The sequence below is a fragment of the Pelodiscus sinensis genome, chromosome 2 (genome assembly GCF_049634645.1).
Source record: "Pelodiscus sinensis isolate JC-2024 chromosome 2, ASM4963464v1, whole genome shotgun sequence".
Taxonomy (NCBI): Eukaryota; Metazoa; Chordata; order Testudines; family Trionychidae; genus Pelodiscus; species Pelodiscus sinensis.
This window is the reverse complement of record NC_134712.1, coordinates 149,691,008-149,718,037: the sequence shown is the minus strand read 5'-3', so window position 1 is coordinate 149,718,037 and position 27,030 is coordinate 149,691,008. Positions and strand designations below refer to the sequence as shown.

The 27,030-nt window shown below is 40.7% G+C and overlaps 1 protein-coding gene across 3 annotated transcripts in view; it reads right to left on the bottom strand.

Moving 5' to 3' along the window:
• LOC102455363 (poly(rC)-binding protein 3-like) overlaps positions 1 to 27,030 on the bottom strand; it is a 685,006-nt gene that overhangs the window by 247,993 nt on the left and 409,983 nt on the right. The window contains exon 3 of one of the 3 annotated variants that reach the window (XM_075921613.1): positions 21,467 to 21,604. The exons of the other annotated variants lie outside the window; for them this stretch is intronic. The gene's annotated coding sequence lies outside the window, so the exon portion shown is untranslated. The remainder of the gene's footprint in view (positions 1 to 21,466; positions 21,605 to 27,030) is intronic. 3 annotated transcript variants of the gene reach the window in all.

Genomic DNA, 27,030 nt, shown 5'->3' with positions numbered 1-27,030 from the left:
TTGTTGCTGGAGCATGAGTCAGTATGTTTCAGCTGGACTCCACTCCCTCTGCTGACCCACTGGCAGATCACTCTGCTTACTGTTAGGGCTCTGTGCAGGGACTCTATGAGGGTGGGTAGGCCTGCACCCACTGCCATCATACCCAGGCATAGGAGCTTCCCTGCGGTAGACCAAGAGGCCTACCTTTAATTGCCATCTGCTAGAATTAAGATGTCAGGCCATTTTTTGTTCTGGCCAGTGTGAAGGTTAGGATGTGCTTGACTTGTACTAACTGTCAGCCTTAGCCAGAGGCCTGTGAGACCATACCCTGCCTTGCCCTACTCAAAGAGATTCGACTCGGTGTTTGCTGGCTATTGCCTTAGTCATGGGGTTAAGGCTAAAGCCTGCCGCTGCTAGGTCCCACTCAAAGGACCAGAGCCTCAGACTATTATAAATAAGTTGTCTAAAGACAGCTCACTGCATTACCCTGCCTCAAAGGATGGTAGCACCACACTGTTCCTGCTGTTTTGCCCCTGCTGGGTGGCTACAGAACTAGACTTCATATGTCTCAGCCTCACTAGTGAGGCTGTAGCCTGAGACATCTGATACACTTGAGAATGATGGACCATAATACTCCACCATTCAGAACAGGAACACCTCATGCCGGGGACAATCACTTCACTTGGAGTGCAGGCAGATAAGGCTTCAACTGCTTCATCTCCCAACCTGTCACTTACAATATGTTTTGTAATAACCCCCTGGGCCCTGCTAATTGTACAGCATTCACAACTCTACACTGAAATGATGCAGACTGGATCTGGAAGGTACACATTCAGCTCTTCCCTTTGCTCACAGACACTGGTGGATGCAAAACATAGGTAAGCACAGCTGTCACATACCTCAAAGTATTCCACACATGTTCCCTATCACAAACCAAGGAGGCCTAACTACTGTATCTCTCAATTAGTGTAGGCAGTGCTTTTTTTGTGATGGTATTGCCCGGTATGCAGTACCGGCACCTCGAGATGCAGTACCAGCACCTCCAGTCAGCTCAACAACTTTTCCCCTGGAGTACCGGCACCTTTTATTTTAACAAAAAAAAAGCACCGAGTGTAGGTATATGTAATACTGAACACACAAACTGTACCTGGAACATATAGAAATAATGCTCATAGGCTACTGCCAGCTCCAGGGGAACAGTGGGAAGGTGGCACAGACAATATTTTTTTCTTTTTTCTTTTTCCCCTTTAATAGTGTTAGGTGGAATCCTGTGGGTGAGAGGGCATGTCTAGACTACAGGCTTTTGTCGACAGAATTTTTGTCAACAGATACTGTTGACAAAGCTTCTGTCAACAAAGAGCATCTAGTCTACATCCAGTTCTGTCGACAAAGCAAGCCGCTTTGTCGATATGACAGTGTAGACGCAAAGGACAGCGTAGATGCAAGAACGCCTTCTGTTGACAGAACTCTGTCGACAAAAGGCATTATTCCTCATAGAATGAGGTTTATAGCCATTGACAAAACTGCTGAGTTCTGTTGACGTTATGTCAACAGAACTCAGCGGCAGTGTAGACGCAGGTATAGTTTTGTTGACAAAACTCCACTTTTGTCGACAAAACCCTGTAGTCTAGACACACCCAGAGTGAATAGACTGTACAAGGAAGTGAAAAACTAGCACATTTCAGCAATGATGGGGCTGGTAAAGTAAAGGTACATGTATTAATGGAGCATACTGAGGCAATATGAAAAGAGGGCAGAGTTAATGTTATGTAGGGAACCTTAACTGCATTTCCTGGTTTTTAGAGGTTTGTGTGTGGCTTACCTCAGCATTCTGAACGGGACAACCTACTACCATCAAAACTCAACTCTGTAGTCATGCAGGATTTTTGTTTCCACTGAATGTATGTAAAGAATAATACCCAGTTAATCATGGCCCAGAGGTGGCTGGCCAAAATATCCTCCCATTTTGTCTGGCAGCCATGGGAATAATAATTTTGTGAATGGTTGTCTCAAATGCGCTCATCTGACTCCCTCTTCATGCAGTAGCCATGCAGCAGTGTATTTCAGGAAGGAGGAGGCTCTGGGAAACAGTGTCTAATAAACATGGTACTGCCGTTTGAAAAATAATAGTAAATTTACTAAGCCATATTTCTAAATAGAACTATTTAGTCCATCTATAGGATCTCAGAAATTTTTGTCTACAGATCTCAAAGTGCTTTATAATGATGAGTAAGCCTTACGATCCCAATTTTATAGATGGGAGCAGAGGCACGGAGAAGATAAGTCACTTGCCTAAGGTCTTGCTGCAGATCCTCTGATGCCTTATTTACTAGGCCACGCTGTCCCTAAAATAAATCAAGGTTCCTCAAAGAAGAAGCTATTATCTTCCACAGGACTTCAACATCTGAGTTCCATGTACCAATTCTAATTACATTGGCTGGAGGAAGCTTATAAGAAAGTCTCCCTGTGGCTTGCTATGAGTTAGTGCTTATATCACAAATATAAGTTTCAGGAAAGAACAATAATAATAGCAGCAATAAAACCTAGTAATGCTCCCCACTAAAGAAAAACCAAAGAACCATTTTAAGGAGATACCAATTTTCACTGGAAATTTGGGTTTAGTGGAAGAAAATAAAAGTAACATAGTATTATATTAATATTCAGTTATTTGAATGTCAGTACAACAGTGATTAAATACACAACATATTCTTTAAATCTCTGAGTTCAATGCTGCTTCACTTGCTCCTGAAGCCAATGAAGTAACATTAGAGAAAAATCTTATTTATAGACTTTAATGGGACTATTTGCATGAATAAAATAAGCAGGATTTCACTAAATATTGCCAGTTAAGATCCCTCCTGCTTATTATATTTTAATAGTTCTACTATTAAATTATTCTATAATACTTAAGTTGTATCTAGTTAAGTATCAGTATTGATCTGTGACCACATCAGGTATTTCCAAGTAAGCAATACGACCCCCCCCCCCATCTTTTCAACTCACAGTTTATTTAAATAATTCACTTGAAAAAATTAGACTATATGACTTACTTGTTTCTCCACTCCTGATAGAAGGATGATTGGAAATATTTTATTGAGTTCAAACAGCGAGCTCCCATAGTTTGATAACTAGATGGTGAGGCAAGCCAATAATTTTGATCAATGTGCAGCTTATATAAACAATAAATAATGTACTGCAATCACTGAGCACATCTGTAGGGGTACAGTTTATAGCAGCATGTCATTTATTAGCACTGTGACCTACATTTCCATGTTCCTATATTTGGTTGGTTATTTTACGCATCTGATTTTTCAGAATGCTCCAATCCAATCAATATGTAGTTTAGCTTCAATGCTGGACAGAAGTAAACCAATGTTTTCTTAAGTAACTTAAGCCTAACAGTTCATTTTACACAATTGCTCCTGTAGCCCCAGGGTGAACCAGAGAAGCATTACCTAAATACCTTTAATGGTGCAGGATGCTCCCATTGCACAGTGCTTGGAAACATGTCTGTCTCCTTTGCTATGTGTTTTGCCTCAGTGAGTGCCAGAAGGGAGTTTGTGCCCAGTCCTCATAAAGTGAGAGCAATCAGAGTGTATTTGTGCTCTCCCCTATCTTGGAAGCTCCAGGCACATCCAGGTACAATCTGGCTCCCAGAGGGTGATACAAAAACTTGACATTTACTGCACCAGTTTGCCAGCAGTAAATATGGCATTTTCATTTACTTAGACAAGTTGGTACCACAAATGCTACAGTCTGACAGATGGTTAGTTTTTAAGAGCACCCGTTGCAATAAAAGGGAAATACTATTATAACATAAAAGTTACATTTAATCACTGTGATACCCAGAATTTAAAAAGAAAAGTAAATACCTATAAAGACTAAAGTGTCTTGAAGTTTAATTAACAAACATGGCAGGAAGCTGTCTTTAAAAAAAATCCCCAATAAATCTTTTATTGCAGAGTATGCTTCCATACCAAATGCAAGCTGCGAGGACATATAAAGGGAGAGTTCCAAAGGACAGGGTAGAATGATCAGATGTTGGTGTGTATACATAAAATATTGCACTTTTAATTGGTGAAATGCCGCAAATCTATGATCGGCTATTTGTTTGAATCAAAATTGTGAATTTGCTTCAGAATTCACCCTCCACTTTGTTTGCTTTCCAGAAACATCCACACAAGTTCATTTTTGTATGGCAAGACTGTTAAAAGTATGCCCTACTCCTGAAAATGTGGCTAGGATAATGGCAACAGGCCTGCTGCATCAGTAAGTATGAGGAGAAACAAACAACGCTCTGAATGTATGAGGGTAGAAAATGTAGAGTTTAATCAAATTCCAGAAGCTGTGTCTCTAGGTGGAGTTCTAGCACAAGCGAAGAGAAGAGAAATATTTTCAGCAATCATATGAAAAAACTCCCATTTTTGGTTTGGGTCCTGGGGGACCATGTTAACAGATCCGTATGTAGAACTGGGGCCTTAATCTGTTTTAAAGTCAACTTTTCCTGTTTGAGAATAAGGGTTGCACTTTTTTGGACTCTGGACTTTTTTGAAAATTGAAAAACTATCCCAAATTTAATAAGTTTTCCAGTTATTCAGTCTCAGAGCTGGAAAGGCTGATTTCTTGTGGCATGACAAAATCAGGGCATCATTTTAAAAATAATTGAACATTTATTTTTTGATGATTCACACTTTTCTTATGGAGGGAGACCATTTTATTTGTTGCTATTGCTGTAACAGCAGGCTTCTACATATTACATAAAAATAGGACATTCCTATCCAGTTACGTGTAATACCATTCACAACACTCAGTTTCAGGACATAGATAAACTTAATCCAGACCAGTAGGGCTTCCTGGACAAAATACATAAGCCAAAGGTTAAAACAACCCTGCAGCACTGGATGCAAAAAAGATATTTTGTAACTCTGATGAAAAGCAGAGTTGCAGTGTAGTGAGTGAGACTGGAGAAATCGGGACAGGTTTCAGAAAGGAAGGATCCTATTTGGTGTGACATCTAGTGCTTTGGGGTGCACATTTCTAGCCAGCTCGCTATCAGACAAACACAGGCCTCTCTCAGTGTGTAACACTGTCCTCAAGGCATACTCAATAAAGCTCTCTTTTCTACAACTCAGCTTGCCTGCTGCCATCGCCTACTGCTAATGTAACAAGAGCAATAAGAAATATCAGGTCAGCTCAACTCCTACAGAAAAAAAGTCCTCATGGAGCTTTTCCCCAGATAGTGCTGAAGAGTGCCTCTCACTAGAACAGTCAGGATTCAGAACCAAATGCCTGGTTTAGGTTGAACTTAACCACATTAGGTCAATTTTCAAAGGGCTGTGAAAATTGATTTTGGTACTTCTGCTTTTCACAAGGAGTAATGCTAAATTTGACCTTGCATGGTTGATTTTATGGTAGTGCAGACACAACTCTGTGAAAGTCAACATTTTTGACCTCTTGGATGCATCCCACAGTGACCTGCGGTGACCGTTCTGGTCAGGACTTTAAACTCCACCACTTTCCAGGTGAAGAGGAAACACCCAATTTGAATTTGATTTCTTATGTGGCCAGCGTGGTGAGCAGACCCCCAAACAGGCAGCACATCTGAGCAACACACCTGACCACGAATTCCCAGGTTTCCAGCACAAGCATGGAGCATGCAGAAGTTCCTGGACCTCATTGCTATGTGGAGAGAGGAACTTGTTCTCACAGCACTACAAACAAGCAAAGAGAATGCAAATATCTGTGCCAAGATTGCAAAGGACATGGAGGAGAAAGGATACACCAGGGAATTTTGGTTTAGCTTTGGCAACATTTTCCTGTTTCTTTTCAAGGGGAAACATTCTATTATTTTATTTTATTATTTCTCTCCAAGCAGAAATGTAGCAGTGGCATTGCATATACCATCTTTCCTGGCATTAGCCTAATCGTATTAATTCTCACAGTGGAGACTAAGTTAGTCTCACTTGTTGGAATATCTGGAAGATTCTGTTTTCACGAAGCTTCAGCACTGATACTTCAATTGCTAACACAACACTGGGGTGACCATCTACACGCTACTCAATCAGGGATCATACTCTTGTGCAAAGAGGAAATCCTTGTGAATGACAAAGTAGAGGAACAAATCTCATGGTTTGCAGTGAGATGAAAGCCAGGAAAGATGACTGTTTAAATCCAGGTAATTTTTAATGTAACACATGGGACAAGTGCTGTTGGGAAATACGTTGAGCCAAATCCTCACCTGGGGCACATCTACACTTCAGGGCAAAAGTCAAATTAAGCGATGTAACTTCAGCTATGTCAACTGTGTAGCTCAAGTCAAAATAGCGTAATTCAGCTTTTGGCGCTGTCTACACAGCAGGAAGTCGAAGAAAGACCACTCTTCCTTTGACTTCCCTTACTCCTCATGAAATGAGAGTTATGGGAGTCAGAATAAGAAGTCCACCATCTCAAAATTATTTCGAAATAACGGCTTGCTGTGTAGATGCGCACAATGTTATTTCAGAATAATGTCTGTTATTCCAAAATAATGCTGACGTGTAGACATGCCCCTAGTGTAAATCAGAATAATTCCTTTAATGTCAGTGGAGCCACACTGAAGGATCTAGCTCAAGGTATTCATAGCCCTGGCTCCAACCTTAATATGAAAAAGGCATTTGGCATGGTTTTTTTTAGCACAGATACTCTGGGCCGCAGTAAACAGTAACTGACAGCTTAATGCCAGTCTTGCAAGAGGCTGAGAACTGAATTGGTATGGAGAGTGAACAAAGCTCTGACCCCTAGGCTGTGTCCAGACTCCATGCCTCCGTCGACGGAGGCATGTAGATTAGCCAGCTCGGAAGAGGGAAATGAAGCCGCGATTAAAATAATCGTGGCTTCATTTAAATTTAAATGGCTGCCCCGATCTGCCGATCAGCTGTTTGTCGGCAGATCGGGAGAGTCTGGACGCGATGCCCCGACAAAGAAGCCTTTCTTCATCGACACAGGTAAACCTGGTTTCACGAGGCTTACCTGTGTCGATGAAGAAAGGCTTCTTTGTCGGGGCATCGCGTCCAGACTCTCCCGATCTGCCGACAAACAGCTGATCGGCAGATCGGGGCAGCCATTTAAATTTAAATGAAGCCGCGATTATTTTAATCGCGGCTTCATTTCCCTCTTCCGAGCTGGCTAATCTACATGCCTCCGTCGACGGAGGCATGGAGTCTGGACACAGCCCTAGAGACAACCCTTCTGCAGATGAGTTCGCACACATTGGCACAGCAAAGTGGCGATGCTCTCAGTGCGGCCCCCTATGTATTGCCTAGACTGTAGATAAGTTTTCAGCCTCCATGGTATTTGTTGAGAGAATCTTCCATGTAATTTTGTGGGTAAAACAACCCACAAGCCAGAAAACACTCCTAACTCCTAAAAAGAAATGCAGCAAAATATATTGTTGTCCTTGAAAACGAAACATCCCAGCTGGAATAAACCAAGATGTTGCTTTGAATTTCTTGTTGAATTTTCACTATCAAAAATGGTTTTTCCTTCACCATTTAACTATTTAGATTGTAAATTCCATGGAGATTTCTAATTGCACATATGCTAGTGCCTAGCACACTAAGACCCTGTCTTGGCCAGAACCACTAGCTAATACTATAATATAAATAACAACAAGAGATCCCTGGTCTATAAGCTACAGTTCTATTTTAAACTAAAAGCTTTATTAAGACTCATTTATTTTTAGTTTCATGATGAGCAGTGTAAAAGAGCTGTGACCTTGGCTTTTATTAAAGATTTTTTTGTAAACATAAGATCTTGTTAGCTTGTTAGCTTTATATTTATGCTAAATATAAATAAAAAGAATCATCAATAATAATGGTGCTCATGGATCAAGACATTGGTTAGTTATATAAAAGGTAAATTTATTCACTTGTGGAAAACATGTCACTAGAAAGATACCAGCAAGAATATATCTATACCAAGTTTGAGCTTGAAATGTTGGAATTCAAAAATTTAGAACAATTGTTTAAGGGTAAGAATATGCATGTAACATGTTTCTTAGTGGATTTGGATTAGCGGGGTTGTTTTGTTTATTTTGATTTAGTAACTTACCTTGATCTGTTTTCATTTGCAACCACTTAAATCCAACTTAATAAAAACACTTTTTTTATTATCAAGCCCAGCGTAAATAATTGTTTACTTGTGGGGGGGGGGGGGGGGGGAGGGAGAAGGAAACAACTTTTGTGCATCTCTCTCTTTCACTCGTAAAGGGGGTGGAGCTTTCTCTGTGTTAAAACTTTCACATAGATTAAGACAGATTTATTTGGAATTTTGGTTCCCTTTGTTTCCTGGGTACTGCAAATAATCCTACAACTGAGCTCTCCAAGAAATGAGCTGTTCAGTGTCTGTGTTGCTCTGCAGTGGGGAAGTAATCCCAACCCTGTGCTTTGGCTGGGAGAGACCAGCGCTCCTGGCCCAGTAGGACAGGATCGTGGGGAGCTCCAGAAGGTAGGAAGGCAGGAGTCGGTAGCTTGATCAGCACACCAGGGGGAGAGTGCCAAGGGGACTTCTGTGATCCAACCCATCAGATCATGATCAATACATACTTTCAGAAAGTGCGGGGGGAAAGCCAGAGTCTTTGGCAGGGCTGCGGGCAGACAGAGTATTTGGAACTCTGGAAAGACTGACTTGTAATGTTGGTAATCAGGAACACTTGATTGTTTTGGCTTGAGGTTGAAGCTGCATTTTCGTTATCCTCAACTCATAAGAGATGTGCAAGGGAGCTGAATTTTTAGGTTTATCACCCGCATCCTTCCTTGACAGGAGGAAGTGAGAACCACAGGAAGAATGGGAAAGGGAAGGTGACATCAGATGTTGTCAATCTTCTGTGTGAAAAATTTGTGACATCCTCAAAGAGAGCAAAGTGGAGGATTTAAGGATGAAATCGAAGGAGGAGGGGAAGACACTTAGGAATGCAAGCATAGGATTCAATCAGGACGAAACGCAGAGTTATTTGTCTAAGAAAATGGCAGAATTGAAGAAGAGAGAACAGTACTGTAGCAGAGAAAACATAGTCCCTGAAAGAGGGTGTGGGGTTTGCGGGCCAATATCCCAGCCTACAGAGAATCACTATTACAATATGGTTATCACTATCTTTATAAAGGCAGGCTGACTACAAATAATATAACATCTACACCACTAGCTCGCAACCTTTCCTGAATATTGGTCCTGTTTTAAGAGTGTGATATGTCTTGCATGCCTCCAGGTTTCATCTCACTTAAAAGCTATTTGCTTTAAAAACTCAGCTGTAAAAGTACAAAGGTGTCACAGCACACTGGTACTGAAAAATGGCTAACTTTCTCCTTTTTATCATAGTATTATAAAATAAATATGGACTATAACTATTGTACTGACATGTCAGTGTATAGTATACAGAGCAGTATATACAAGCAGGGCTGCTGACAGAATTACCGGGTCTCTGGGCAAGGTGCGGGGCTCCAGCAATGGGCATATGGAAGGGACGAGGCCTCAGGTAAAAGGGATGGGACTAGGAGCCAGCACTCCTCAGCAAGCTCTTCAGTGTTGTTCAGTTCATGCCACCAGAGGCTCTGACAGCAGTTTCCAGGACCCTGGGGCCCTTTTGAATCATCAAACCCAGGGCTGCCGCCCCTTTTGCTTCCCTCTGTTGGCAGCCCGGCAAACAAGTCATTGTCCATATAAAATTTTAGTTTGAAATGACTTTCCAAGTGCTTTTTCTGTAGCCAGTTGTAAAAATAGATGAATATCTAGATGAGTTGATGTACCCTCTGGAAGACCTCGGAGTTCATGCACCCCTGGCTGAGAGCCACTGATCTACAGTATGGAAGACATTATGTATTTTAGGGTAATGGGAGCAGACAAGGTGGACAGTTGGTCAATAGCTATATAAGATCTTAATTCATGTTGGTTTATCTTCCCCCTTAAGAAAGTTCTCCAGATAATCTCAGTCCCCAGCATGTCAGAATTATCAACTAAACAGAGAAGAGAGGCCAGCAGAGCAGTTTTAATCAGAGACCCCTCTGGATACAAAACCATCACTCCGGTTGCCATGCTTACTGCCCTAGAGGAGAACCCACTTTAGGAGCACCCAGGCATTCCTCTGGATAATGCATTTGGTTTTAGGGGATGCCATGCAGGGAAATACCATTTGCTCTTTGGTATGTGCTGCCCTTCCCGGTTGATTAACAGCGATGCATTAATTGTGGCCTTCTGCCCACAGGGGAAGCGGGATGACAACGACCTCTGTGAAGGAGAACTCTGGACATACATCAAGGGAAAACTGACATGTACCAGAATGGCAGTATGAGCTCCGCAAATATTACAGCACGTCCGTTCAAAGGGCAGTTACCAGCTGTTGTTTTTAAAAAGGCAAATAATTACAAAACTGGATTTTAAAATAGCAATCTACCGTGCTAACACAAAGAATAATACTTGCATTTCAGCTAATGAGACTCAGATACGGGCCATCCCAGTTGATTACATTTTCTGCAAGTTGTTACTCTACAAAGCACTCTTTGAATCACTAATTATGGGTACAGAACATAATACCAAACTGGAAAACCTCTCTTTTCAGATGAATGGGAATGAATCAAATGAGCACCATAGTAGAATCAGAAAATGATACCATAATGTGTTAAAAAACTATTTTTTATGTACAGTGATATCATTACATCTGCACACTGTTAACTGTAGCTTTTGGAGAGGGGGCCAGAAATCCTCACACTGTTAATTTTAAAATTAAATCCTGTTAATCACAAGTGATTTTAAAACAATTGACATGTATCTGGAGTAGGAGCATCTGTGTTTTTCCAATACTGAAATGAAACAGAATACAAAATACTTACAGGAACGGTAAAAATTCTCACGTGCCCTCTTATCACATTTCTGAGCAAGCACCACTGAGTGCTCGGCCATTCTGCCCCCCACACTTGGATGATCCTCCTTGTAAATATTCACAAAAGTAACAAATTGTCTATCTTCAAATCCCTTATCCAAACTCTCCTCTGCCATGATACCGACAGAAAACTTTCAAACAATTAGGCTGCTGAGGTCCTGACATGACTGCCTATCCTATCTCATTGTTTTCTTGTCCTGCCCTGTCTGTCTGTCTGACCACGTGTTGTCTTTTGTCTTATACTTAAATTGTAAGATCTTTTGGGCATGGGCTTTTGCTCTGTGTTTGTACAGTGCTTTGCACAATGGAATCCTCACTAAGGCTCCTACGTACTACAGTAATACAAATAAATACTATTACTTCCAATGATTTGAAGAAAGATTGCAAAGATTGGAATGGTTTACCTTTGTGAGGAGATGAGTAAGATACACCATGATAAAGGCTTATAAAATAATGAATGGCACAGGAAAGATAGATCAGGAACCTCTATTAACTTTTTCACATAACAGTTGAGCAAACAGGCATTCAATGAAATTGAAAACTAGCAAATTTAAAACACATAAAAAGAACTATTTTCCCCAAATAGCCTGTGGAACCCTACTGCCACTAGATAACAGAGACCAAGAATTTAGCAGAATTTAGAAAAAAAAAGACTGGATTTAAATAGAAAACAACATTATACAGCTATAATAGTAAATATTAAAAAATAAATTAGAGTTTTGAAAGGGATCATAAACCCTCATGCTTCAAGGCATAACCCAACCCCATAATCTCCACTTTGGGGATTAGGACAAAGTCTTTCCTGAGGCAGGTTATCTGGTTTTAGGCTATGTCTACACTCCTAGGTTATTTTGAAATAATAACTCCTGAAATAATTATTTCAAAATAAACTTATTCCTCTTCACAAGCAGGAATTATTATTTCAAAATAACAATTCCATTATTTTGAAACAACAGGCTTGGTAGTATGGATGCTTGCTTTGTTATTTTGAAATAACTCCTCAGCATAGACATGCCCAATCTAATGTAGGATTTCCTTTGTCTTCTCTGCAGCAGATAGCAGTGGCTGGAGTCTGTCACACAGAACACTAAACCAGATCAGCCCACTGGTCTGATTTAGCATGACAATATCTTGTATAATGTAAGAGTTTTTTTCTGTATCTGTAAAACCACTTTTTTCAGAGTAGGCCTTTACTGAGAGAGAATCTCACATAATCCAAGAGTTTTTTTCTACACCCGTAAAACCACTTTCTTTTTTCAGACTAGGCCTTTATAGTAAAAAAAAAAAAAAAAAAAAAAAAGTCTGTTTATTATAAAAGACATTTCTTCTTAAAACTTTTCATATACTTTGTTAGCTGAAAAACATTTTGTTTTGTTGCCACCTATTAGAAATTCAGAGCCATGTAAGTGTTCATGAATAACATATCTATTTAATTCCCAAGTAACTCGGTAGTGTAAAGTTAATGGATTACTATGGATTACTCCAGGGAAGAATTTTCCTTTTAGTATACATTTTAAAACTGCTTGATAATAAATATCTCCTTTGTGTTGTAAATGATACAGACGATGAGGACAGATTCACTACTGAGCTGCTATCACTCGAAGTGTGTGGCAATTCTCCTCAAAGGACCATCTTTTTCATCTGAAGAAGTAGGCTGTGCCCATGAAAGCTCATGACACCATCTACTTGTTTTGTTAGTCTTTAAAGTGCTATCATACTATTTGTTGTTTTTTAAGTTTATCCTGGACAGTCTAATTTGGCTACCCCTCTGAAGCATATTTTTAGAGTTGAATACATGCAACCTACACACATCCACATCATATGTAATTTGAAAACTGATTTTATGTTCATTATCAGTGGTCCCCAAACTTTCATGGCTGCCAGGCATCTGGGGGCGAGGCTGCTCACACGCTGCACTTCCGGGGGTGGAGCCACCCATGTGCCATGCACCCAGGGAAGGCACTGCACCTGTGCCACATGCCCAGGGCAGGGGCCGCCCACGCGCCTGGGGCCGGCACCATGCATGTGCTGGGCGCCAGGGGTGGGGCCAGCCCAGATGTTCTGGCGAGTACACATAAATGTCCTGGCGGGCGCTGTGTCGCCCGCGGGCACCACGTTGGGGACCACTGATTTAGATGATGCATAGTGTGGCGCCACCAAGTAGTGCTGTCAGCCTGCAGATGAGGTGAAACAATAGTACCCAAATGAGAAAAAAATGTATCACTTTTCACAGTTCCAGAAACACTACAATATGTTTATGAGTACAATTTTGACTGTTTCAAGTGAATTTTAATACTATAATGCCGTGTTTATTAGTCAAAGCTACAAAACTAGAGTGTATTAAAAGATTTTTATTTGCTTTGCATGTGCAGGCAGTTCTTCAGAAATGATTAAACCATTTAGTATGTGGTAAAAGATGGCAAAGATCAATATTTTGTAATATACTAACATGAATTATTTTCACATCACATACTACTAACTGTCAAAGGATCTCACAAGTGATTATTATAGTTTTCTATATTTCCAATGGAAATTTGCTGACCCGATCAGTCTCACACTGAATGTCATGCACCAGTAACAATTGATTGTATGCCCACAGTTAGTGCTGTATAATGAGTGGATATAAATGTACGTGATAGCCTAACGTAACATTTCTCTAATTGTAAGCTTTTATATATACAGTGAAGCATCTAGGCTGCCTGATAGAAGGTTTTAATTTGAAGTTAACCATGCATGCAGTACTACCCATTGAAATATTTTATCAACTAGCTTTTAAATTCAGTGACACTTATGCATAAGCCAGCATTAGTGTTAGAGATGGCAATACATAGCTTCGTATTATGAATGTGCAGAAGTTAGGATAAAAGGAAATGACCTGACAAGAAACAGAGAAGACAAAGTCCACAGACAGCGCCTGGTGTACTGAAGAATGTGCTACAGTTCTTACCAAACTTGCCATTGACTGTATGACCAATCCATTTGGCCCTGACTCATATCCAGAGGTGCTTATTGACCTGTCTATTCCACTGCATGTAATACCAGGTGTACAAGAGTCTCTTTACTGAAAATAGCAGGTGCTAGAGACGAACAAATAGAGAGATTTGTGAGAGCAGCACTTGGTTCTGATCAGATACACAGCTTCTTCAGTCCTGCCAAGAAGTCTGGTATCCAAAAATTTGCTGTTCTGGCCAAGATGGCCAAATTTAAGTCTGGCAAAGGAGGAACAAATACAGCAGCTGCCAGTCCAGAAATTGTCTTCTGCAGAGCCCTGACCTTAGCCACATGCACAGGTAATGTTTCAATAGCAACTGCCACCCAATAGGACCTGTGCCTCTGTCACTCTTCTGTGCTGATAGAACCATGAATGAGGGTGTTCAGTTGGAAGCTATGAGCATGCAACAAAGACACCCCCGTGTACATCAGAGATACCAGGGCTGTTATACAAATAATGGCTGGAGACAAATTCTGCATTCGATGAATTGGGTGTAAGTATTTGAGACAGGTCCTAAAAGGCTCTGACAAAGCTTATTGTGTAAGTGAAGTCTTAGGCAGCTATGGCAACAGGATCTCTGAAACCTGCAGAAAGACAGCTCCAGACAGGCTCTATGGGTGGATGCAAGAAATACCAAGTGATTGGTAGATGCCCTGCGCCCCTATAGAAAAAGTTTCTAAAGCAGTCACTTGTAAAACCTCTTTCTGAATATAGGATTAAAAATGCACCTGAGACTTAAGGAGCACACCCATCAAAAACACTCCTCTTTGTTGCAGGCTTTCCCCCTGCTGCAACAGCAAAGTTCATCACCAGCAGAGGTGTTGAAGAAGTTCCATACTGTACAGTACTCAAGAGAAAGCAGACACAAAGATGCTTCTGCATGCTGGATGTTCCACCATGGCTTTTGGGTCTCTCATTGTTCTAGTTCTCGCTCTTCACTATTTTCCAAAAATGGAACACGTAGCTATGATGTAGACTGACACAGGCAACTGACGAGTGATACTTCATCTGTGCACACATTTTGTGCCACACTCACTCTGGATTTCTGCAGCGTACTTTCTTCAGTACGTGTGTGAACAGGATGTGACTTTGTGTCATCGCTATTTCACGCTGGGAAAAATCTGTGTTTAATGTCATCAAAGCAAAGGAACTCATTGCTTCAGAGATCTTGCCAAACTCAGAGAGAGTGACAGACAAGTTATAATTTCTGTGGGTAGTAGAGCTGTATAACCACAGCAAGAGAGAAAAGGATTCTTACAGACAGGGCTTGCCAACTCACCACAGGCGAGTAGATTCCATTATTTGTTGAGCCCTGCTTACAGAGACATGAATTGCTTGACCCTCAATCTAGTCATCAACAAGGAAAAGTCACTGGCCAAACTCCCACCATGTGAGGACAGTTTGGAAGACCATGCCAAACAGCATCTTGTCCAAAAAAAAAAAAAAAAGTTATGGATGTCTTCACACATAGGTCAACCAGATATTGTATCATCATTGCATGATGGATGATAAACTACTGTGATCTTCAAGGCCTCCACAGCAACTGTGCTACTACAGGCTGAACCTCTCTGGTTTGGGAGCATCCATGGTCTGGCATGATTTTAGTTAGGTGCATGTCCACTTATCATGGTTGTGGCCAAGTTTTCCGCAGTCCCATAAAGTTTGTTTACAGCCACCAGTCCTGGTTCTCAGTGTTCTGTGCTGTTATTTAGCTCTAATTTACCCCTAAATGTCTTCTAAGAGGCCAGTAAGCAGTGGAAGTGTTGGTAATGTTGCTAGATAATACTGACCTCCTGTGGTTTGGCAAATTCTCTGGTCCAACACCAGCCAGGTCCTCAGAGTGCCAGACTAGTAAGGTTCAACTTGTACAAGAACTTATCTGTGCCTATACCACTAGGGGTCATTTCACCACAAACTATGTCTGTAGTCAGAATAATTTTCCCTGCACAGAACCACGTACATGCCCAGGCAATGAAAACTGTGGCAACCCGCACACTCTTGGCAGAGACCATAACGATGAACAAAAATGATGATAATGATGTTAACTAGAAATGTCACCAGGGCCATTACATTTCAATGATACCGCTTCTAATGTATTAGATTTTGTTTTACCCTTTTAAAACTGTGACCTCAAATCATCGCAACCACAAAGAAATCCAATTTTAGGTCTTGAAATAACACATGGAGTCATTAAGCTAACAGAAACAAAGGTAACAATTTCAAAGCAGTCATTTTCACTTGTTGATGGTGTCACTGTTTATTCCCATTTTTATGGTAAGAGAACCACTGGACAGTTCCACATCAGACCTCATCTTAAAGGAAACATATTAAGCTTTCAAATTCATGGATTTTATGGTGTTTGTGTGCATAGAGTTTGGCCCCCTGTAAAAGAGGCCACAGAACTTCAGCAAAATAATTGTGCAGAGCATCTCTTTTAGAAAAACACACTGTACTATGTGCATGTGTGCACCAAGCTGACCAAATGGGTGGTGTCTGCTGCTCATCTAAGACATTGTACTGACTGTATGATAAGGCCTGCCAAAGACATCAGAAGGGCCAGACAAGGGGCCGAGGCTGGGTTGTGCAGGGGCTCAGGAAGATGACTGGGGATTTCCAAAGATTGGACCCTGCCTGTGCATGTATCCAATCCCTAAGTATTGCACCATGGCACTGTTTCTACACTCAAGCCTCCTTTGGGCACATGATGATTCCATCCATCGCATGCAAAATCTCTGGACGGGGAAGATATTGATGTTTCTAGCAGTATTATTTTATCTTGCTTAGAACTTCCAAAGTTCCACTAGCTTTTAAGGGGAATATGACAATAATGGCGGTTATCCCCTGACTCCTTCTCCTCTCATTCTAGCTATTTCACTGGCTCTGTAGTTGTGGCTGGGAGGACATAAATGGTTAGCCTTCTCATCTTTTTAGAAAAACAGAATGATCAAACTTAAAAGTAAGCATCTTTTCTTCAGACCAGCAGGCAAGAGAGAGATCTCTTTCTATACATTTAAAATGGCAAAAGCCAGGAACAGGTAAAAGTTACATGGTGAAACAAAAACAAGGATGACTAAGAGATGACAAAGGAAACAGACTTGAGATTAAACTTATAGAACACACTCTTTGTGTGTCAGAATCCAGAGACCACTTGGAAACTGAATCTGGCACAGAACGTGGTGGTCCTTTTGTTGACTGGAGAGTCACGCCAGCCACATGTGACATGGATTATTTAGGAGATGCAGTAGATGAGGATACATTTCCAGATACCATTGGATTGATTGTCAGTAGGAGTTGGGTGCCTAACACCACTTTGTGCCTTTGAAAGTCTCCCTGTGAACAGTTTGGGACCTGGTAACCCACGAACTTGCCTCTGTGTCCATGCCATACAGCCACAGTTCAGTCAGTGCTCTTACTTGAACTCCTTTGCTATTAAATGGTGAAAACCTTTCTTAACTCTGAGCTATGGTTGCCTGGTGATAGCTTCTGCCCCTCCAGAATGTCACAATGTTGAGCTCAGCAAAACTTAAACTTATGAAAAACTAGGAAATTCTAAGAAAAATGCCCAAACAACCTTAACTTTGCCCCCCATGGAGCTGGCAAGAGTCGCTAAGAAATATCTGCATGCACTTCAGCTGCATTCACTGTGTTAGATGCAGCCATATTGAATGGTAGGGGAATAAGTTGGAGCAGCTCAGAAGAGCGTGAAAGGGGTCCAGGTTGCAAATAGCAGAGAAAAAGAGGAATGGGGAGGGAAAGAGAAGGGGCAAAAACAGAGAAAAAAATGTTGTCACTTATTGTGTCCATATAGGTGTCAGAGACAAACACCTACAGCAAGGGTGGCCAACCCGTTCTGGACAAAGAGCCAAGATATTAGTGGATCCAGTGTGAAGAGCCGGGGCAAAGTTGTAGAAAAAAAAAAAGGCCTGCCTCTTTAAGAAGTGTGAGAAGTGCATTTCTATGCTTTTTAGCCTCAGCAGGCTCCTGCCGGCTGCCACCACATTGGAAGTGCCATCCATATTGGAAGCACCGGCTCATTCCCCTTGCCCTGGTGAGCACAGAGGATCCGGGGGCCATTCTCAGGGGTGTGGGATGGCTTCACAAGCTGCACTGTCGGAATGGGGGGGAAGGAGTGGAAGAGTCGCACGTAGCTCATGAGCCGTGGGTTGGCCATGGCTGACCTACAGGATCACTATCAATCATTCTTAAAACTTAAATACCCACCTGGTGAAGTGAAAAAACATATTGACAGAGCCAGACCAGTACTCAGGCATCAGCTTCTTCAAGATAGGCCCAACAAAGAAAACAACAGAACACCACAAGTTATCACCTACAGATCCCAGATTAAACCCCTCCAGCGCATTATTAACAATCTATTACCTCTCCTGGAAAATGACCTCTCACTCTCACAAGCCTGGGTGGACAGGCCAATCCTCGCCTAACCTCAAACAGATTCTTTCCTGCAACCATGCAGCACAGCTCCATCATACTCATCCAGGAACAATAACCCCAGTGCCAATTCTGTCCACACATCGGTACCAGTGATATCACAGGACCTAACCACATCAGCAGCTCATATAACTTCATATCCACTAATGTGATCTGTGACATCAAGTGCCCCTCTGCCATGTATATTGGCCAAACTGGGCAGTCTCTACAACAAAGGATTAATGGACACAAATCAGATATTTGAAATGGTCACACACAGAAACTGTAAGGGAACATTGCAACTTGCTGGGCACTCATTAATGGATCTAAAAGTGTCTGAATTATTTCAAAGCAATTTCAAAAGTCCCCTGGAGAGAAAAACTACAGAACTGGGTTTCATTTACAAGTCTGACACCTTGAATAGAGGTTTAAACAAAGACCTGACCTAGATGGGCTGCTACTTTCCACATCCTAATAATGACATAAAATGCTAAGCACCGGGTACTTAGAATACTTATAGCCATCTCTATTAGCCTCATTTAGCATGGATACTCTAATTGATAACATTTTTTCTCCATTTTTTCCCCTTCTCTTTCCCTCCCTCTACAGCCTTCTCAGACTTCCTCCACATGTTTTCTCCGCGGGCTCCTGCTTCTGAGAGGTAAAAGGGAGAAGCAGCTGCCTTTTTTCACACCTGCCTCAATGCTCAAAGGAAACCTGATGGGGAATCAATTACTTTTCTCATTGAGGAGAAATGCCACACACAGAGCAACAAAAACCATGGGAGCTGCCCCATGGACTTTGAGGCAGTACATCCAAATTGGCCAAGTCACAGAAGGAAAGTAGACCCTATTAAAGGGGAGACTCACTAACATTTAAGGTGTGATCATTTGACATGATCTTAAAAAGGTGAATATGCAAACAACCCATCCCCCCCTCCCAGAAAAATGTGTGTCTTTATTCCTCGAAATTCCAGAAAAAGGAATTCACACTCATGAATACAGATCGCTTATTAAAGTTCTTATATCCATTCCCAGTGTGACCAGAATCACTTACCATGTATCATTCTGCAGAATGCTCTTATCAGCAAATGCAAATTCACCAAGTTCACATTTCCATCAAACTTACCTTGGGGAGAAAAAAATCTCTCTCGAGAATAACCCCCATTCATTTCAGTTCTTACTAAGTGCATCTGGCCACACCGAGCAGTGAGGTGGTATGAAGACTTAATTTGGGTAACACACATTTTCAACAAATGTCAAACTTCTAAATGTTTAAATGCATGGTTTGCTAGTTTCAAACCATGAAAATTATAAAATAAAAGTAATCTATTTACAAGGGAAGAACATTTTATTTTATGTTATAAACTTTAACAAGATGGAGCTGGGGCCCACTATGTGATGTGTCAAGTAGAAGGTTGTCTAGCAACTGCTTCGCACATGCCCTCTTTCTAGTCTTTGGGCCTGATTCTACAAATACTTATAGCCAAATTCATGTGAGCTATCCTGTTGAAGTAAATGAAATTACACGTGTACGTTTTTTTAGGGCAAAGCCTTTAATTTACTTGCAACTGTAGAAAGTGCAAATACTATTTTCCACAGATATATCAGATAAACAAACCGTTTGGGTTTCATTATAAAGCAACACTTCTTTTGTATAAGGCTATAAAAACTCTCTTGAACATACTCAACAAAAACTCATGCTGATGTAGAAATCATGTGCCACGGTGCCTAACAGAATGCAATTCTGACCACTTTCCACTTTAGTTTGTTAGAAAAAAAATACAACTATAACAAAACAGTAATTTTTATATATGCATGTGTGCACATCCATACATACTCCCAGAGATAATGTTAATAATAGCTCTAATCTATTACTTTAGAGTCTTCTTAATCCTATGGTCTAACCACAACATCATGTCACAAAGCTAACTGCTTAAAAGGACATTACCACATCTGATATTCCCATTGATTATTCTATTCTTAAAAATATTCTTTTATCTTTTCTATAGATGAAATTTATCTATTCCCAACACAAGGGCTGCAACATTTTTATCATCTGTGCTAGGCAAACCAGGGAAAAAAATATTGGGTTTCTTCTTAATTATGGGCACATCTACTGTGACCTTGCTGTACCATCCTTCATAATTACAAATCTTTGACTATAACGAACCTACTCCCGTGATCCTAACTACAATACTGTTTCTTTTCTAAAAAAAGAATACTGCACACGTATGCACAATTTTTATGCAGCATCATACATTCGTGCTGTGCTTCCGAAATGGAAATATCACCAAAGTCGCTTTGCGCTGTGAAACAAAAATGTCACAAAAGTATGAGTTCCCATGCATCTGAAACCAAAATCAATTTCTGTTGCAAGAAAGCTAGAAATTTTGATGATTTTACAAAAGGAGCATTGCAGGCAAATCGCTGTCATGAGTATGGGCTGACAAAAACCACAACTGAAACTTTAAAACAAAAAAACGTTGAGCATTTGTCCATAAAGCTGACATTGACAAAAGACTATTACAAAAGAAATTAAGAAAAACTGATGATGATGCACTACATGAAGCGGTCTTATTGTGGTTCCAGCAGTGCAGAAGTAGTGGTAATCCTGAAACAGCATCAAAACATTAGATGGATGGCTGTGGAGTTTTCAAAAAAGGCATGACATTTGGGAACTTAAAATTAGTGGAGAGTCCCTTTCATGTGCCTGTAGACAGCTTTCTTCCAAAGATAAAGCAACTTTTGTTAGAAGGAAGTTATACGCTGTAGCTGATATACAATGTCAAAGAAACAGTGCTATTTTGGAAATGTGTGCCTTACGGGACATTGTCTCAGATGGTGGATACAGTGAAGGGATATAAAGTGCCAAAGGAAATCACAAAAATTACTGCACCTTGCACTGGAAAGTCATAACAATGACAATACTTTTTTTCACATTAATATGAAGTCTTTTCCAGTGAATTACAAGAATGTCAGAAAAACCTGGATGACCGGGGAAATTTTTAAACAGAGTTGTTTTGAGGCCTTTATCCCTAGTGTTAAGAAACATCAATACTGAGGCTGAGTGCATCAAGATGGCCAGAGCAAACCCTTTCTCTCCATCGACCCCAGACCAGTTAGTGGCATCTGATGGAAAAATTAAAGTTGTCTACTTACCAAAAAACACAATGTCAAAAATCCAGCTGATGGATAGAGGGATGATTGCAGCAATTAAGAATCAGTACAGAAAATGTGACTGGGATTTCCCTCAGCAGAAAAGGAATAGAGGCTGTGACTTTTCTGACATCCTTCACCCTGAAAGATATGACATATTTTGCAGCTGATGCATGGTCTAGTTGTCATTCAGAGAAGTAAAAAACATGTGGAACAAGACATTAGGACCCTCCCTGTCAAATGTCATTCAAGATACAGAAGTCCTCCAACTGTATATGAGAACAGTGAGCGATTTCTGTCAGATGTCTGGATGCTTTATTTGCTGGATGGGATACTGAAGCTGTAATGAATAACTTCGGCTTCATGAGGATGAGGAGTGTCTAGTGAGCACCATGCTGACAGATGAGGACACAAAGTTTGGGGATGTTAGATGTCTGGGAAATGGAACTGATGAGGCAGATGAAGCATACTCCTATCCCTACTTGCATCTGAGGCAGTAAATAGGATAGAGACTGCTATTGCTTTGATGGAACATAAGGTGTTGAGGCAATAAAAATCCTACAACTGTTAAATGCTGATGTTGTCTTGTATGCTTCCATGTAACTGGTGTGGCAAAGCAAAATTGAGTACATTTTTTAGAACTGAGATGTGAATCAATGTTGGGAATATTTTATTTTCAATTGAAAGAAAACTGAAAATTTGTTGCTGCAATTTTAAATTGTTCATACTTGCTTGGTTTTGAATGTTCCATTTCAATTTGGATTTGTGAGGTTTATTGTATTGTGTTTTTGATGAATTAATGCGGAAAACCTGAAGCATGTCACAATAGTTATTATTAATTAATTTAGCTAACATCTTTATCCAAGGCAACTTCATTAACAGTCCAGCAGTTTATCATTCAAATTGATTATCCTTTCACTAGAACAAACCCCTGGCTATAATAAACAAAAGGCTTGCATCCCAACAGGATTGTGATAGCGAGAATATACTGTATTAAAAGACTCCGTCTGAGAAGAGCAGGATTTTGGAATGTTTCATTGAAATATTGAAATACCTTTGCCAATTTACAAGGACAGTGGGAAAATAAAAGCAGAGATGATGTATGTGCTTAGCTGCAAAGACAAAACTAGTTGATCTAATTTGAGGCTTATGAGCTGAGATAGCTTTGTAGTTAATGTTACTACAGAGTAAAGTGTGGCAAAGGTGGTCTTTTGGTTAAGGAGTCCACTACGTGGAACTGCCAAATCTTTAGGTTGTTGCTTTTCAGGAGCTAAATTATGAACCTTTTTCAATTATAGTAAACTTGTGGACTGTGCTAAAGATGGAATTTTCCCTTTTCTTCTGGCTTAAAATCCCACTCTTCCAGCCTTGTTTGAAACTGAAAAAGTCTTAGCTATGCCATTTACTTTTCTCTCTTATTTTATATGCCCATGCAAAATAAAATAAAATAAAATAAAATAAAATAAAATAAAATAAAATAAATCCAGTCTTTGAATCTATATGGGCTATCCTGCAACACGGTAAAATTATTACAGTGTCCAATTTTACTGATTCTCTTCTCATTGCACTAAGGGATAATTTGTGCCTCAGGATCAAGGCCACCTTTATGCTTAGGACTATTTAAATAGAAAAAGTATTAGCAAAAATTTAAAATTCAATTGGCCTCCTTCAGTTACATGAGTAACAAAGAACAGCTACTGTTTGTCTTTCAAGTTCCTTCTTTCAGCATTCATGCTCAAGGACTCATGCAAGAATAGGAGACAATTTGTGTGTTTCAACTCTCACCTCAAGAAGAACATGTTAAGAAATATAGAAAGAAACTCCACTTTGTAAGAACTACTTACAGGGTGCTTCCTGCTTTGCATTATCCTCTCAGTCTCAGCCTCAGAGAAAAATGGGGAAACCCCTCAGCCTTGCTATCACAATAGAAACTTGAGAGGATATCTGGCTTAATGTGCAAAATACTTCCAGTTCTTTATCCTGGCGATTCTTCCAGAACAAGCCATTAAAGAGGTACTACAGAACATTTATGGCTAGATTAGCAACCCACAGCAAATGTGGGAGATGTCCACATTTCAATACATTCCCTATCCCTGTCAAAAAATGTGTTCTGGACTACCACATTCAGTGCGCTCTCAAAAACATTTAAGTGTTGCTATATTTCCTTCTCTAAGCTTGTGGACCTTTGGGGTGCTAAATAGTGTTAAACGGTAATACCAGAGAAATGGATGGCAGTAACTGATTCAGAGTCAAAAGAATTATTTTGAGAAAATGGTAATCTGCAATTTCTCTTTCCTGCACAGACTGGTTTAGTAAGCTCTCTACTACTGCCTTAATGGGAAAAATGACCATCTAATAGAACTGCTTGGAAAATATATGTGGATGTCTGGTGACACATGAAATGACTGAATACTTTTTGTATATAATTATGTATTTATTTTTATATACAATTTTAAAAGTCTCATTTTTGTTTGTTTAATGACTCATAGTTAACAAACCTTTATAGATTATAAAATCATCCAGAAGGCTGATGCCCCCTGTGACATAGTGGGGACTGCATTCACTCTGGTTTTGTGTTTACTCTGGTTGCTTTGCTGCATTGCATGTGATTCTACTGTCCTGTGCTGTTCTGCAGTTGCTCACACTCTGTGTCTGCCTCGGTCTCTGTCTCTGTTTCTCTCTCTCTGTGTAGTGCCCAGTGTGGGATAGGATCGTTGGGTGAGGACTCCTGAGGGAAGGCACGTAGGGAATGGCCCAGGCCACCTGTCACCTGATCCTAGGGGAAAATGCAACCAGTGATACAGATAACACCTTCGGCCTGGGAATCTGAACAAAGGAAGAGGTGTACCTGCCTAGAGGGCTGGGATCACTGACTGGGTGTGGGAGTTAGTTTTCAGCTGGCTAGGGGAGAAGGGCCTCTAGATGGCTTGGGGAGGGAGGCAATCAGAGGCCCTAACCTTATCCCCAAGATGGATTGTACTGAATGCTCCTGGTTCCTGTAACAGCAAGTGAACCAATCCACCTTCTGTTCTACTTGCTGGCTGAGAGTCACATCTGACTGCGGATGGGGGTGCCGGGCCCAGTGGCTCCCCCCACAGTCCGTGACACCCTCATTGCAAATAATACAAATCACTGACAAACATGTCTGACATACAGTTGCCTTTCTTCTTTCTTCCATATTCTCCAGCCTTCTCTTTAAACAAAATTGGCTTTCAGCAGGTTTATTTCTGGGATTCTCATGCAATATAGGCACACTACTTCTCTTCCTTTCCAAGAGCAGGATTTCCCAAATCATTCCAAAGTACTTTTATTTAAGGCTAAATAGCACATTTCCCCTTACATTTAGGTAACACTATTAATAGTCACCAAATGCTGCTCCTGCAAATATTTTTTGTAATTCTGTTTATTTTTTTTCTGGAACTGGCAATCAAATGCCAATACAACCCAATGGCAAAACACTAACTTTCGAGGTGCTGTCCTGAATGTACAGATAATAGAAATTAATATTGTTAGCTGTGATTCATTTCTTTTTAGATGTTGAGCATATGACCCGTAATGTCTCTTCTGGCTTAGTATCTATGACTAAAAATCTTTTCCTTTGGTGCATCTGTTGTGTACAGACGACAAGAAATAATTACATGCCAAAATATTACATAGTGTTAGAAAAAGGCTAAGGAAGGACAAATAGGCTAGAATTATAATGTTTGCTAGAATTTAGTTGCCCATCACGAATTGGAAAATATCAACTTTCCTGAGGCATGGAAGAAATTGAAACATCGGATGGAGCTAGCTCTTTTTCAAGGATCCTCTGAAATCCCAAGATGTGGAGGAAGAATGCAGCGAATGGTGACTGCATTTACAATATGCACAAATAAATCAGCTGAAAAAAAAAAGCAAAGGGCACATTTCCTTAGATTTGACAAATGTCACCTCTCAAGAGCTAATCCAATGTTTGCATGCAAGTCATTCTTGTACAGAATGCCAGGTAGAAGTGCACTCAAAAAAGAACTTATGACAGAGGTAAAATTGCTGGATAAGGACTATACATTTATTGACATTGATTACATTAACTGGGACTAGTTAGTATTTGCAAGTAAAAGTCAATGAAGAACTGAGAAATAAATAAAGCTGAGCTTGATTTAAATAAAGTATCACTAGAACAAGATGAAATGGCACAAGCTCTGCTTAAATCTATGTCTCCAGAGAAGTGCATATACAAAATAACTTAGCCTCCTTGTACCTTGAGGCAACCATAATCAACAACAACCACAACAACAAAAACTGATGTGCTCAAGCAGATGGGCTGCAAGCCTGGAAAACAAAGAGAGCGCCCATGGCAAATGGAGAACACCCAAAGCAGAGGGGTGTTTAGAAAAAGGACAGATGCTGCTGCTGCAGATGACTGATAAAAAGAAACTCTATGGAAAATTTGCTTCATTTCAGAAGTGATTTTTTTCTATTTTCTTAAATATTTTAACTTTTCCCATATCATTTTCAAAGTGCAGAAACAACATCATCTAAATTCATTAGTGAGACAAAGCTGGCTATGCAACAAACCAAATTCACAGCCATGAAGAATTCATCACAGACTATGAAAAATAGACTTTTGGGTACTTTTATCCTATACTATAAAGATTCCACAGGAGAAAACAGCATTTCTCAAACTGGGGGTCCCCACCCAAAAGCAAATTGCAGGGGGGTCACAAGGCTGCTGGAGGGGATTTGCAGTACTGCCACCTATACTTCTGCACTGGCTTTAGAGGTAAGCAGCTGAAAAGCAGAGGATGCTGGATGGCTACCCAGCAGTGAAGGCAGCTCTGTAGCCAACACAGCATAGAAGGAAAGGTGGAATGCCACACCATGGCACCCTTATTTCTGTGCTGCTGCTGATAGCAGTGCTGCTTTCAGAGGGAGGCTCCCAAATCAGCAGCCGCAGAGTTTTCTGCAGTTGAGAGGTTCTTGAAAGTGTGTCTGATCCAGCCCCTGGCAAAGCTCTTGTAAGGTAAGAAGACCTGTCCTACACTAGTCCAACCAGAACCAGCAGCTGGAGCCCAGCATATGGTCGGAGCCCTCAGCCAGGGTGACACCAGCCCTTCCACTCTCTGGCTCTAGGCCAAGTGCCCTGGTGCTCAGGAGTTACAATGGCTTTGGGCTGGCTGGGGAGCATGAGCATAGATAACCACCCCACTACCCATGATGCCCTGGGTGGTCACCTATGTCATCCACTCTTATGGTTGCTATAACTGCCCCCCCCCCCCGATATGTTACCTCCATAACATGCTACCTGCACTTTTGTGCTGCTTTTGACAAGCATTGCTGCTTTCAGAGCTGGGCACCCAGCCAGCAGCTACTCAGATCTAAAGGAGGTGCTGCTACCCGCAACAGTGCACAAGTGAGGCTGGAAATATTGTGATCCCCTGCAATTACCTTGCAATCTCCTGGACTGCCTTTTGGATTGGGACCTCCTCTGTTACAGTGCCATGAAATTTCAGATTGAAATAATTTTAAAATTATTTTAAAAATCATGTGACTGTGAAATTGATCAAATTTGATCATAAATTTGGCCA